This window comes from Sciurus vulgaris (genome assembly GCF_902686455.1).
Source record: "Sciurus vulgaris genome assembly, chromosome: 2".
NCBI lineage: Eukaryota > Metazoa > Chordata > Mammalia > Rodentia > Sciuridae > Sciurus > Sciurus vulgaris.
This window is the reverse complement of record NC_136462.1, coordinates 129,561,731-129,577,716: the sequence shown is the minus strand read 5'-3', so window position 1 is coordinate 129,577,716 and position 15,986 is coordinate 129,561,731. Positions and strand designations below refer to the sequence as shown.

At 33.2% G+C, this 15,986-nt stretch overlaps 1 long non-coding RNA gene across 1 annotated transcript in view; it reads left to right on the top strand.

The window, feature by feature from the left end:
• Positions 1-15,986, top strand: part of LOC306650437 — a 75,157-nt gene that overhangs the window by 51,080 nt on the left and 8,091 nt on the right. The window contains exon 12 of the long non-coding RNA XR_013760928.1: positions 114-282. This is a non-coding gene — a long non-coding RNA (uncharacterized lncRNA). The remainder of the gene's footprint in view (positions 1-113; positions 283-15,986) is intronic.

Sequence of the window (15,986 nt, the reverse complement as noted above, 5' to 3'; positions counted from 1 at the left end):
TTGTTTTCCATGGAATGGGAGTAAGTACTTGGAGATGATAGCAACCTGTCATGAGGCATGGTTGTGTGATAACTTGTTATTTCCATTTGCAATCTCCTCTTCTGTATTCTTAGGTGGTGACTGTGTGGACGAGTACAACATATATACTTCTGCAGTGGTTCCATCCACACCATCACCCAAATACTGCCATTATTTCTCCTTTGTTGGATCTTACTGCATCTTTATATCTCACAACTTTGATAGAAGTATGCACAGGAATAGAAGTGACCTGCTTTTTGCAAAGTAATTTCCTGGAATATTAAGTAATTCTCTCTGCTCTCAGTATATTTGTGGTTCCCTCTAATGTTGTATATTATTCATTGTGTTTTATTCATATTTTACTTTAGAAGATACATTTGTGTGTGGGAAGTGTAATTTAGGCAACAGCATGGTTGCCCCGCATAGTAGCTTGATTTTCTCACTACCTGAGTGCCTTGTCTGTACCAGTTTTGTTTTCATTGGTAAGATATATTCTTCCTCATTTGAATCACAAGTCCACAGTTAGGCATATCCTAAAAAAAATCTTTAAACACTTGTATTATCTGGACTAAGCCCTCTAGTTACCTTTTTTTGTTAAACCTACTAGGTCTCACTCTGGGTCAGGATTTGTGACTGATTGCAGTTCACCACTTCTCCAGTGTTCAGATCTAAGATGTGGATGCCAAAAAACTGTGGCTATGCGAGGGAATGCTAGATTCCTGAACTGATATTTTGAACCATGTTGTAATGCTATCTTGTAGAATATGTGGTTCCATCATTTTCCTGGTATCACTAATATTCTCTTCTTTGGGTTGGAGTAAAAAGCTCAGTGTCCTAATTTTCATTTGTATTCTGCTTCATCTAAGGGAGGCTGATGTAAAATATGAATTATTTGAAATGTTAATATCTGCTTCTGGAACATAAATGGGAGCTACTGACTGCATTGCTCCACCTGTCTTAATAAATAGGTATATACAAAGAGGTATCCAATAATATTCTCTCTGTATGCCAGTGTTAGTAGTAAAAACCATTGCGAGAATTTTAAGACTTTGATAATTACTTTCTTTCATAGTCTATTAAATTTTTCAACAGAAGATTTAATAGGTTAAAAATGTCTTCAATATGTACTGTCATCTGTGTCACCATTCTTATTATTCTGTTCTTTTAGTTTTATTATGAGATTTGACTTGTATTCTTTTACAATATTCATTTATTTTACATGTGAAGTTCCTTTTATATTTCCAAAGCTAAATTAATCTATCTGAAATTGTTTTCCAAATTCAGAATGATCTCCTTAGTAGAAGATCAGTGTTCTAATCACACAGCTTCATGTTACATGAACCAGAGGATATACCCAATCAAAAAAAAATACTCAACAATATGGTATTTTTAGCCTGTGTTAGGGGTCAGCAAACATTGTCTGTAAGGGAACAGAATTAATAAATCATACAGTTAGTTGTAAACATGCAACTCTGCCACTAATGTGAAAACAGCTGTAACTGATTCAAATGCGTGTTACTATGTTCTAATAAAATGTATTCACAAAGAATAGGTAGTAGGCCAGATTTGGACAACAGGATTTCATTTGCTGACTCCTGACCAAAAACATATGTTTAATTTTATTGTTAAGTTGAGAAAATACAGAAACCTGAAGGGAAAGAATATCATGTCTTTACATGTCAGTTTTCAGAAACCTCTACTTTATGAAATGTAAGTTTTAAAAATGAAGGAAGTATATATTTTATGTTTTTATTGGAGGGTCATTATAGTTATATGTAATATTGGGGATCATTTTTACATCATCATGCATGCATGGGATATGGCTCTACTTCAGCTATAAAGCTAAGTTGAGTGTTATCTATTTTTCTTAGCCTCCTTTGCCCTTAAACTGTAGTACATTGAAACGTGGCCACCAAGACTGAATGTCATTCATTAATATACAGCAGAATGAGCTCATCATCTTACATCTTTATTTCCCAGTTTTACAAGAGTTGACCATTTGTGGCATATAAAGTGGTCAATAACTTTTCCAAGCTTTTGTAAGCTTACATGTAATTTATTTTCAATTTATTTACAAATGTGTGATCATTATGGCAAGATGTTATTTTGTAACTTTCTGTTTCTTCTATCATGGACATGTTTCTAAATCAATAAACAGTTTACCTACAGACCTTTTATTGGATGTAAAGTACATAGGACAATGGATTTATCTATTTCTTTATTTTGAGAAATACAGGTTAACATTTCTTAAATTTTGTTTTTGCTACTACATACAATGCAGTAGTATACATAAATAATATATATTCTAATGCATCTGACTCCCAATTTTATAGAATATATTTTTAGGTGTGGCATTGTTGGATCATCAATTATGTGTGCTTTCAGTTTTAGTTGATATTGTGAAATTGCCCTCAAATGCTTTTTTGGGCCACCACAGACCAGTGTGTAATATGAGTGGTAATTTTCGTAGAAACTTGTGTTTCATGGGTATTAACAGCCTTTAAATTTTTAGCCAATCTAATAGGTGAAATGGTATTTTTAAAACAAACCTAATTTAAATGGTGGCCATGGATTTAAAAACTTATGTATATTGGTGTTCTATAATAAAAACAGTACTCTACTTGTCCTCCAATCCTAAGAAATACCCTGGTTTTCAGAACTAGAAACCATTAAACTTTTCCATATTTAGCACTTCTTGGCGGTTCATAAACTTCATCAGTATACCTTATATCAGTGTTTATTTTAACTTTTTATTTTGTAAATAATCTTAGATTTAATGTTGAAAGAATCATATAGAGAAACTTCATATTCTTCCTCCAGATTGACATTTTTTTCTGCATTGTTCTCCCTCCTCTTCCTCCCATCTCCATCCTTCCCTTTCCCCTTACTTCCTCTCTCCCCTCTCCTATGTGTGTGTATTCATAGTGTTATTATTTTTAAAATTAAATATTAGTTGAAGACATTATGTTCCTTTCATTCTGAACTCAGGATTTTCTGAGAGCATAGGTAAGCTCTTATATTAACTTTTTCCATCATAATATACATTCTGTATTATTTTACCAGATATTTTTGTCATTACTTCACAGTTATTTCCATTATTCCAGATTCATAAAAAAATCCTGTATGGTATTCATATGCTCTCTCTTTAGTCTTCTTTAAACATTTCCTAATTCTTTCATCATCTATGATGTTATTTTTCTTGTAAAACAATGACTTATAGGTTTTAAGAATATTTTTTCAAATTTGAAAGTTTGTTTCCTCATGAAAAGGCTTAGGTTATACATTTTTGCAAGAACATTTTGGGATTTCCTCATTGCAAGTGAAAACTGCCACTTTGTCGCATTATTGGTGATGTTAACTTTAATCATTTGATTTAATTGAGGGCTCTAGGCTTCTCCATCTTTAAATTTATTCTTTTGTAATAGATATTCTGTCAGAAGATACTTGAAACTATCTAAATACTCTGTAGCATCAAACTTTTAAACTGTAACTTTAGTACTCTGAACTTTTTTCATGAATTAGTGAATTTTTATTGTTGTTTCATTTTGTATTCTACCTTAAGGAAGAGTTTGTATCTCCTGACTTATCAGAAATATTCAGTAGTATTTTTAATTTAAAAAAAAGGTTAATGAAAGACATAAGGGAGTGATGACGTAGCACAAGTGCCATGGATTTCATTTTGAGTCGAGTGAATTTATGTCAAAACTTTGGTATGGAATGTGAGTGATATGCAGAATTCTAGAGTTGAATGATAACATATGTTTGCATGGTAGAGGGGAAGAGCAGGTTCTTGGAAATAAATTTCAGACAGGGGGTGCAAGACATCTTCATTATTGGTAGGATATTCAGTAATTTTCTGGAACATATTCTGGAATACACTAGAATCCATGGTAGTAGCATGTAGGTTCAGATTCTATATCAGTATTCTGTATAGATGATAAATCAACGGTGCTCCTTCTGTTTTTGTTTGTTGTTACTTTAAATTTCTTCCTCTTTAGAACATGGTGATAGTGAAGGGATATATCCAGGTACTATCTAAAGATAAACCACCCTTACCTTTCAGAGCCTTTTTCATACGTCACTTTATATGTTCCTCTTATGTTCTGTGATCATGATGGCTATGTTGGTTAAAACCTATACATTCCCAAACTTTTTCTGTGTTCTCTATATCTACAGCACTAGTCCACTAAAAATTAAAGGTTCCAGAATTAAGATATTCTTTATTTTGAACAGTTCGTTAGTTGGAGTGATATAGTTGTCTCAATCATTCTTGTTATGTGTGTTTCAAAATCTGTTTCATTTTTGGTTAATTATAGGTTACCTAGTATTAATGGAATGCTATATCATTTTATAATTTGTGAATTCATGTGATGGACTTACAGAAGCATGAACACAACCTAAGACTTTGATTGAATTTGATGATTCAGAGTTCTCTGCTTTCTGTATCTATTTTGCACTTCTTTAATGGTATGATGTGGCAGAGGCTTTGTAAATATAATGCATTTAGTGTTTGAAGGAGAAAATGGAAATAAGGTCAGAATTACTGATGGTAAACAAATGAGTGAATGTACAAAAATAGACAAATTAGTAGTAAGGGAATGTGTCATCTAGGGAATGAAAAACAAATGAAAAATTCAGCAAGGAACTTAGGGGAGTTTTTTACTATTTTATAAAAGCTTTACTTTTACTATAATATAAAAATGAATACTTGAAAGTTTAATACCTGACAAAAACAATTCCTCTTATATAGCCATACTGGGGAACTTTTTTATTATTTTATTTACTTTTTCACTTTTTACAGACTACATTTTAATTCATTGTATACAATGGGGTACATCATTTCATTTCCATGGTTATACATGATGTAGATTCATATCATTTGTGTAATCATACATGTACAGAGGGTATCTGTCTCATAAAAATGTGGAACGCTTCACGGATTTGCGTGTCATCCTTGTGCAGGGGCCATGCTAATCTTCTCTGTATCATCCCAATTTTAGTATATGTGCTACCAAAGTGAGCATGGGGAATATTTAAAAATGGTTTTATTACAACATTCAGAAAATCAGCCTCAGGGCTGGGTGGTGGAGTCCTTGCCTTGAATTCTGGCCTTGGGTTGAACCCTAGCACTGAAAGAAGGACATCAGTCAGGGGAGATATATTCTTAATCTTGTAAAACTTTCAGTTTCCTGAAATGAATTTCAAAAATTAAGGAAATCACAACAGGAACCACATTACTTTTAATTATCCTCTCCAATAGTAATAAAAACTGCACTACAGTATACTTTGTGATAGAGTAATTTTGTAGAGTAATTCAGTTTCTCTCTCAATTTCAAATCTCAATCTCAGTGGAATCCTTAAACCTTTACCCTGGAGATGAGGACAAGGAATCAACATGATTGAATCTGTTTCATCAAGAAAGCAACTTTCATATTATCAGCCTATGAACTTGAAAAATGAGGATAGAAAGAAGAATAAATGGACCCTACATATTGATGACCATAGGACACAGAGACTTGCCATTAAGAAATTCAAAATAAGGGGGGAGGAGCAAATAAAAAAGAATGAGAGAAAGGGGCAAAGGAGGAAATTTGATCAAAATAGAGCAAAGATCAATAGAGTATATGAAGAGGATTGAGGAGGAACAAAGGACAGGAAAAGGGAAAAACAGTGGAATTTATCTGACTGAACTTTCAAATGTGCATGCATGGAAGTTGCACAGTGAGTCCTGGCATTGGGACATAGGACACTAATTTTTAAAAAGTGTAAATTGTAAATAGGTTGAAGAGAAATTCGTGGAGTGGAGGGATAAGAGTAGGGATGGGGGGCAAGTTCTGGGGATTGAATTGTAGAGGGTTTAGCCCTGTACCTTTGTGACAGTGTCAGGGTATATCTTGGTGTTGTATATAACAACAACAATAAATAATAATAATAATAATAATAATAATAATAAAAGTGGTTCAGTGGGTATTGCAAAATCTCACCAATCAAGATAGAGTTTCTTCCTTCTAGTGGGAGCAGAAGACATAGATCCAGGAAAACCTCTAACCTTTCCTTATATTTCTTGAGCTCTATTACTCTGATAAATAATTTGCACTAAAATAACTGACAAGGGTAGGACATGTGTTAATTCCAAGGTGACACAAAATCATTGGTCAAAAATACCATCTCCATGTTTACTTGATGGTTTAAAATATTCTATGCTGTGTTGTTCCATATAGGATTATTTTTATTTTTCTACAAGTTAATGACATTTTAATTGATAAATTATTTAGTTACAGAATTGTAGATCCTAAAAGCATCTTTCTTCCCATAGTTTCCAATTGTGATTTTCACAAGGTAGAATGTTCTCATGTCAGTACTAATGTAAGAATTAGTATTTACTAAGAATTGCCTCATTTAAGGGCTATTTTCAACAAGTTAGGTAAGACAAAGATCCTTATAGATGTCTACATATAAACAGTGATAACAAAGGGAAGTTCATGGTTATTATAATATTCATATGGAATGTTTTTGGTTGTTGCAATATATTTTGAGATGATGTCTAACTTGATAGTAAACATGGAATGTTACAAGATGAAGAAGAGAGGATGTAAATAGTTCTTTTATCATTTAGGCCTCAAAACTGTTAATGACAGTGCTGTTTACTGCTTCTGGAGAAGGTTGATTTTCTCAGAGTGCCTGATTATTTAAAAAGAGATCAATTTTGATAGTTTTAGATCTGAATTAAACCCATAGGTTAAGATGTTGATTTTTAAGATAGACATAAATTTAGGAAATAGAGCTAATAATGTTTGATTAATCAATACATAACTACTTTCTCATGGCCTTTGGAAAGGATGATATATCTGAAGTGTTTGTGGGAGAAGGAATATATTTGTCTGAGACTGTCTTTAGATGTACTCTAGCATATAGTTATTGAGAAAGCTAAGAGGATCTATAGAAAAGAATGCCCAGGCTTCTTGGATGAAAACCAGGAAAATGTTATTTCTCTGAATATAAAAGAAGAATGGTATTCAAAGTGAATGAGATAGCAGTTGGCTTTTTGCATTGCATTGAAAGACACAAATGTGTTTGGATATATAGAGAATGTCATTGTTTTTAGGTGAAAGTGCTATGATGGGAGAGTAGGTAGTGCCTTCAACATTGGCAAGGCCACATTTGAAGGATACCTTGCACTGTAGTATGTTACCAATGTGAGCGCAGCATAGTCAGGTACATTTTTATACTTTGCAAGCTGCTTACACAAGTCAATATGTGAACATAGCAAAAACACATCCTTGTTTTACATTTTGAGCTCCTTTTTAATTATGCAGGATAGAACTAGATTTCTTCATAATACTATAGTATTCCAATAACAATCTTTGTACAGCTTTTATCTTTGAGTTTGTGCCTCTATTGGTTTCTGTCTTCTCTACTATTGACCATTCTAGATTTTTTTTTTTTTTTTTTTGGTGCTGGGGATCGAACCCAGGGCCTTGTGCTTATAAGGCAAGCACTCTACTGACTGAGCTATCTCCCCAGCCCCCTAGAATTTTTAGTGGGGCAGGATTGCTGAATGGTTCAGAGATTTTGACTTTTGTGGGACTTTTAGTTAAGATTTTTGGAGGAAGTAATCAGTGAGAGGTCAAGTAAAAGGAAAAGTAACTATTAATGACAAAAAGTGAAAAAGGAGTGAAGAAACAATGGTGGCATGAATTGAGGGAGTAAAGCAAGATAGAATCTACAGAAGGTAGAATTTTGAAGGAAAGAGTTGCAGAGCAAGGTGAAAGTGAATTGAGAAAGTGAATTGTCCTAGTAGTTCTAGGACAGTAGCAATGGCAGTAGCATCACTAAAGTCAAGGAGAAGATATGAGTATGGAAGATGTTCTTGTCCAGTTGATTCAGAAAAACATATGCAGAAATTTAACTACATATGCAGAAATTTATGTACACTGTCATTCCCTGACAGAATAGAGACAAGTTCAAGGAAATAGTTTTTCCAGTGTGTAGATTTGCACCATTGAATTAATCTGTAACATGCTTTATGCCAATGATATTTTCATTATCAAATTTTGTTTTATTTCCTTATTTTGTATTCAAAAACACTAGAAATAATGAGCTCCTATTGACAGGGATATTTTCCAATTCATATTTGTCTATTTAGAGAGCCTAGGAAGTAGCAGATATTTAATTTAGGAATTAAACTAAACTGTTTTTATAGACCTTAGTGAGTGATTTGTGTGTGTGTGTGTGTGTGTGTGTGTGTGTGTGTGTGTGAGAACTTGAATTGAACACAGGATTTCACACATGCTGGGCAAGAAGTAAACTGTATCCCCAGTCCTTTAAAAATGTTATTACTGAGACAGGGACTTGGTGAATTGCCAAGATTGGCCTGAAATTTTCAATCCTCCTTCCTCCATCTCCAGAGTAGCTGGGATTACAGGCATGTACCACTGCACTCAAAGCAGAAGTGAAATTTTAATGAATGAGCCCTAGGTACATAAAGGGCAAGGAAAAGAAGGATTTATGAATATTCAATATAAGATAATCATTTGATTTTTTTTTTAGGAGGACTGTTATGGCATCACTGAAAAGATTCTGCAGACTGAAAAAATAGATCATGGTGTTAATAGATTGAACATCCATATTGACCTTTTATGGTGAAAACTAGGGATTGATTTAAAATCTGCATTGATCATGTGGAGTAGTAGACAACCTGTTTTCTTCCCTGCTTTTGTGGCATGTACCATTTTTGTCTTTTTCACTGTGTTCTCTCAAAAACAATCCAGAGAGGAAGTCTAATGTAGACATTTTAATCTAGAAAAAGATTCAGTGTACATAATAGTAGTTCTCTTTTTTGGCAGGGGTTGAGTAACCAGGGATTGAATATAGGGGCACTCGACCACTGAGCCACATACCCAGCCCTATTTTGTATTTTACTTAGAGACAGGGTCTCATCGAGTTGCTTAGCACCTTCCTTTTGCCGAGGCTGACTTTGAACTTGCTATCCTCCTGCCTCAACTTCTCTAGCTGCTGGGATTACAGTGTGCACCACTGTGCCAGACTAGTACTCTTTTTATGTGCAGTCACTCCATAGGAAGGATTAATTTTCTCCCTATTTTGTCCTTTTCTTTTTCCTTCCTTCCTTCCTTCCCTCCTTCCTTCCTTCCTTCCTTCCTTCCTTCCTTCCTTCCTTCCTTCCTTCCTTCCTTCCTTTCTTTCTCTTTCTTTCTTTCTTCCTCCTCCCTCCCTCCCTCCTTTCTTTCTTTCTTTCTTTTCTTTCTTTTTTTATACTGGGAATTGAACCCAGGGCCTTGTGCTTGCAAGGTAAGCACTGTACCAACTGAGCTATATCCCTAGCCCTATTTTGTACTTTTCTATTTTAAAACATACCTTTTAAGAGAAGAACTGTTTTTGTGGAAAGACTATGGATCATTCAATTAATGATGAATTACAGTATATAATATAGTTATTGACTAATAAATTTCAATCAGAGGGATTTGTAGAATGCAATCTGTGTGGCCAGTTTCAATGAGAATGTTCAGTGTTTCCATAGTACTACATGTATATTGCTGTTTTTGACTTTTCTAATTTTTAAAGTTTATTCCTTTAGGTATGCATGAATCATTCTAAGTATTATGGAAGTTTCCCCAAAGTAGCTTATTTTCATTTCTCTGACCCAGTTCACTCATTTAGTACTCAAGGGTGCAGAAGAAATGTCTACGGATTAATTACAGATGGGAAGAGTATGGGTGTTTCAAATAATAGAATAAAAGAGCCAAAAAAGAAAATAAGAAGGAATTATTTGTGAGCTTTCCCTTTACTACTTTTAAGAAAGTTTAGAAGAGGAATTCTTTGCCTTTTGGAGATTTTAAGATGTAAAAACATGTATAAAAATGCCCTTTAGCCAGGTGTGGTGGCACATACCTGTAATCCCAGCAACTTGGGAAGCTGAGGTAGGAGGATTGCAACTTCAAATCCAGCCTCAGCAATTTAGCAAGATCCTGAGTAATTTAGTGCTACCTGTCTCAAAATAATAAAAAATAAAAGGCCTGGGAATGTAATTCTGTGGTAAAGTGCCTCTGTGTTACATTTCTGGGGTGTGGGAGTTGGGGGAAGGCCTTTATATCATGAGATGTTTGATAATGTTGAAAATTCTAGGTCATTGAGTCCTTAGATAAGTAGGATATGTGCCTTCCTGCCTTGCTCACCTCTGGTCTCTCACCAGTGTTTTGAGTAAGATTAACATACCTTCTGACTTTTTTGTCTTTGGAAAAAGTAAAGCTGTTGGTTTAATTTGGAGTATTGTCAGATTCATTCACATCTTATTAAATTGTCTTATTGATTAATGGTTCTCTTCATTGGTAATACTATATGGGATTCTCTCTCCTATTCATCCTGTATCTTAGTAAAGATCTGTATGGATTTGTGCTCAGATGATAAATTTGCAGTGGGATGAGTGTTGCTTACGGTTAATAAATATGCCTTAATGTAAATAGTTACATGTATTCTTTCCTGTTTGGTTTGAATCCCTACTTTAAGCTCTCAAAAAGTGTTTATATACTTAGGTATACACATGCTAATTTAAATTCATTTTATGTCTAGTGTTCTGTCTCTGTTTCACAAAATAAATATAATGAGCTCCTACTTGACAGGGATATTTTTAATTTCTATTGTCTTATGCTAAAATTCCAAAAAGTTTATTAAATTTGTGGAATGAAAAATTTATGAAGGGATGAATGAGAAAGTGATGAAAGAAAGAGTAATAAAGAAGAGATAACATTTCACTGCATAATCATTGTTCTGTTTAAGTAGCATAATAAGCAGAATTATATGCAGTGATTATACAATGAAAGGTTATAAAGCAGTTTTTGGACTGAAAAAGCAAGCTTTTATGATTATGCAGTGCAACATCTGTGGTCAAATATGGTGTTCTGATAGACATGCAATATTATTTGAGGTGCTTGAGAATCTGTTATGTTTGCAGTGTTGCAAAGAAAAACAGGTGAAATTTGGTGTTTTTTTTTTTTTTCCAAGATATAAAAATATAGATAATGACTGTCATCCTTATTTTAAAATAAGTGATAGGGAAAAATTGCAGAAATGTCTGAATTTGGAAAATTAGAAAACATTTTCTCTTGTATTTGCTTTCTATATCTGTTCTATGTGAATGTTGCGTAGGTCTTACCTAGGCAAAATCTTTGGCAACCTTGAAGAGAAGGGAAAGGATTTCCACTGATATTTTGGATGGGTCTGTCTTTGGATTTACTATGAATGTAAGGGAAATAATCAATGTTACCAGTAGAAATGAAAGGGCTTAGTTGTTGTACCAGTTTATACTACTTTCATTTGACACTGCTTGATGAATCTGAATGCCTAGTTTTGAACCTTGCTTTTTACCTTTACTCTAACATAGTTTTCTAATTTCCTCATGTTTACTTAAATCTTAACACATTCTAGTGCTCTTTTTTTCTTGAGTATCCATTGTCCTTTCTGATCATTATTCTGTTTAAGAACTTTCTTAAGTATTTCTTACAGGACTACTTAAGATAATTTTTTTGTTTAGTGTAATTATCTTTCTTTTCTTTTGCTCAAATTCATCGTGTCATTGTTCGCTTTTTTGAAAGATATGGTTACTGAATACAGAATTATGGTTTACATTTTTTTAGCACTTTAAAGATAATTCAGTGTTTTCTGTTCTCCATTGATTTTGATTGGTCAGTGAATGTTTGAAATCTTGTTCTGTTTATGTAACTGTGCCATTTTTATCTTTCATTTGAGTCAAGATTTTCTGCCTTTGGTATTGATCCATTTCTGACAATGATGTGACTCAGTGTGATTTTTTTTTTTTATTGTTTGGTGTTTTGATTAACTTCTTGAATCTGTTAATTTATGTTCTGTATCAAATGTAAAGAAATTTCATCCATTTACAAAAATAACATTTCCAGTCTCTTTTCTTTCCCAATTCTAAGTTTTACTGACTTTTTTTTTATAGATTTCTGAGTTCCTTTATTTAATCTTATTTTCCTAATTATCAGTTTCAACAATTTCTTCTAATATGTTTCCATGTTCACCCTTTATTGTTTCTAGTTTTCTCTGTGAATTTTTTATTTCAGATAATTTATTTTCAGCTCTGGAATTTTCTTGGTACTTTTAATATATATATTCTGGTATAACTGATAAGATAATCCTATGCATGTACTATAAGCACTTTTTTTCTTCATGTCTTTTGTATAAATGTAATGACTTTTTAAGAATTTCAATATCTCAAGTGTGTAAAGATTAGTTTCATTTAATGTCCTTTTATTGAAATATGCATTAGGTTTTTCAGTCTTTGTAATAATTTTGGATTATAACATATACTGTAACTGTGTTATGAAAACTTTAAATTCTATGATATTCCTCTAAAGAAATATTTTTCAGCCTGGGCAATGTTGACATTTTGAAAGTTATTTGTGTGTGTGTGTATGTGTGTGTATGTGTATGTGTATCATCTTATGCACTGAAAGGTATTGAATAGCTTGCCTGGCTCTGCTGACTAGATTCTTATACTGTGAGCCTTGTTTTCCACCTGTCTCTAGCCTTAAAACAAACAAAGACGTGCAGGCATTTCCAAATGTTCCCTTGTGGAAAAGTGACCATCCCTATTTGTTGTTTCTCATTGAGAACTATGTATAAAAAGAATATTGATATTTTTATTGATTTTTTTTTAATGCAAGCAGTTACCTTGGCTAGATTTAAATTCTATAATTTTTATCTCTGTGGTTTGAAACAGCAGAATTTTTTTTAGTTCTTTTCATTTTGTTAGGCTATTTGGAATCTATCCTACACTATGGACAGCACAGAATTTCACCAGAATTTATACACAGAATTTGAGGCTCTCCCCTTTTGGTTCTCTACTCTGTGGTATTTTTGCCTTTTAGCTTCTATTGAGGCTGTCCTTAGCTAAAGTTAAATGAAGTTAAACTTCTTGAGAGAAGTTCTTTTGCTACAAGCAAGCAGTCTAGTTTCTACTTCTATTTGGTCACTTTCTAATGTCTTTAGGCAGTTATTTTTTATTCCATCTGGAGTTTATTGCTGATAAATGTGGCGGGCTTGATTTGATTACAGATACTTAGTACCTACATTACTGGTAGCCATACCTGTGTGTTACCTGATGGAAAAAATTGAAAGTTCTGAGACAAAAATGTACTAGTGTAAACCTACATGAAGCTTACCTGATTTTCAGAGATATTTTTATATAAAATTCATGTGCTGAAATTTCTCTAGGAGTCTTTGATTTATTTTTATGGGTATTGTGTAGTACTGGGGACTAAACCCAGAACTTCTCACATGCTAGGTGAGGGTCCTACCATTGAGCTACACCCACAGCGCTGTTTGTGTTTTAACACGTCTGTTCTTATATGTTGTGTATTTTTAAGATCTGCCGGTTTTATGTTTCACCTAGAAATAATTTTATATTTACTTGGAAATAATCTCTTGGTATGAATATGAAATCTATTTTTCATTCATGAAAACCAGATGGAAGGGTGGGCATTGTTATATATGCCTGCAGCCCCAGCTACTCTTGGGAGAATTGTTTGGCAGGAGGATTGTTTGAGTCCAGGTGTTCAGGGACAGCCTGGACATCATACCAAGACAATCCCAAAACAGATAGCCAACTAAACAACAACAGCAAGAAAAACAAACAGATGGAACCTTGATTTCACTGTGTGGTATGTTTCAGTTTGCCCTGGTGATGTTATTAGAAATTCTAGGTGATAAATTTGGGTTACTGGTCACCATCCTCAACCATTCTTCAACATTAGTTGTACTTTTATCACTTTTAAGTTGTGGGAACTTTCTCCAAAACATGCTCACCATGGAAGATGAAAATCCAAAAACGTTGATTAATTGAAAACATTCTTTTCCCCTAACACCTAAAGCTAACCTTGCCTAAGTGTACTTTTCCACACCCAATGTATTGTTGCAGAAAGCTGCTTTTATACCCTTCCTCCTTAAAGATGGGACTATATTGAGCTCTGGTCTCCTTAGATTGTTTCAGAAGGGAGGATAAGTGAGATACATGTGGTAGATACCCTGGTCACCTGAGTTGAAGTGATACTAACAGTGGCTTTTGTATAAAGCTAAAGGTAAAATGTAACCATTTCTTTCTTTGAGTAGTTGTAGCAAATAGATGAAATAGACGTTGTGGCTGGTAAAGCAGAATGTGATAATTGAACAAAGATTAGTTATGAAAAGTTATTAATAAATAGTTCTGTATGTTGCTTTTTGTGTCTGTTTTACATTTTTTAAATAAACTGAGCTTCTTTGACAAAAAATTGGTTTTGCTTATAATTTTTCCTTACTTTGGAAAGTCTCAGAAAGTAGTCATTCCATATTTTTAAATAACTAGTGTTGACTTTCATGTTATTTATAGTGAAAGAAAGAGAGAGTGTATGACTGTTAATAGAAAAAAGTAGGGTAAAACAATTGGGGGAAAATTGATGATGGAAATACTTTTCATTTAATATATTAAAAAGTTGATGCACAGTTACGAAATGTTTGCTGAATTGTGTGGTAGACATTTGATATAAGTTTTTTCAGTATACCATTAGTCCAACTCTTGAAATTTTGTCTCTTAATTATAGATTGGTGGGACCTAGACACCTCACAATCTCTGAATTTGACATGGAAGATAAAATTAATCTTCTGGTGCATCTATTTGGTTTGAATAGTTCATCACTTTTGTCATAATTTCCACGTCAGCAGGAAAAGGAAGCTATTATTTAATAATGTATACCATCACTAAAAGATTGTTACTGTCTTTCTATGGTTGTGGGAGAAATTCAGAAACATTATTCCAACTAATTTATAAGCTAATAAGCTTCTGTGAAGCAAAAAAGTGTTCAGTTTTTAGAAACAACCTTGTTTGCTCTTGTTATGTATATTTTTACCAATTTAAATTTCTAACATCTTTTGTCTTATCTGTTATCTATCATCTGTCTTCATCTGTTATCTATCATCTATCTTTGTCTTTGACCATGAGAGGTAGGAGAGCATAGCCATGGAAAACAGAGAGTCAACTCCCAAGTAAGTGACTGTTGATGACAGTAACTTGTGAGGTGATGATTTATAGAATAAGAAAGCTTGAAGACTGATGACTATGAATTCAGGGACTGTGCAAAGCAGGAAGTTTGGCCTTGTTACTGTTGAATCTATAAAAGCAAAATAGAGATGTTATCCTGTGTTGTCTTGACATGAGAAAACGTAGAGTGAAAATGATGGCTCTTGTCTTTTCAGTTCTCTTATCCTTCCGTATTTTAAAGCTCAGGTTTAGTTATATATTCACTCTAGCCTTTGCTAAACTAGACCATATATTGGAAAATTTCTACAAAGGATCAAATGAACATTTTCAGTTTTGAATGTTCTACTCTCTATTGCACCTAATCTACTACTCTGCTGTTATATTATGAACACAGCCAAGATAATGTATAATTGAATAAACATACTGAGACTGTGTTCTAATTAAACTTTTTTTTACAACAGCAGTCTGTGGATTAGAGTTTACTAATCCTTGAACTATATAGCATTAGTTAAACTGAAAGATAATCAACTTAATGTAGCTATCTGCTAAAAATATCCTAGAGTAATTTTGCATTTTATTTTCATGAAACGTATTTTTCTCCACTTTGGGAAATTGCATTCATAAGATAGTGATATAATTAACTACGATAAATCAACATCATTGTTTAAAACAGCGTGAACAAGCACTATGTAAGGTGTTGCAGTAATGTAAAACGTTTTTTTAGTTATAGTTGGTGAATTACATTTCACAATTGAACCTGTTTCTTCCAAATTTCATCTGCAAAGTTCCTGAGTAATTTATGTCTAATATCTTACCTGTTTCTTTTTCCATTCAGCACAGTTAAAATATTGTCTCTCAGCAACCTTCATAGTATTACTTCTCCTTTAACATTATTTTTACTTCAGCCAAGCACTTATAA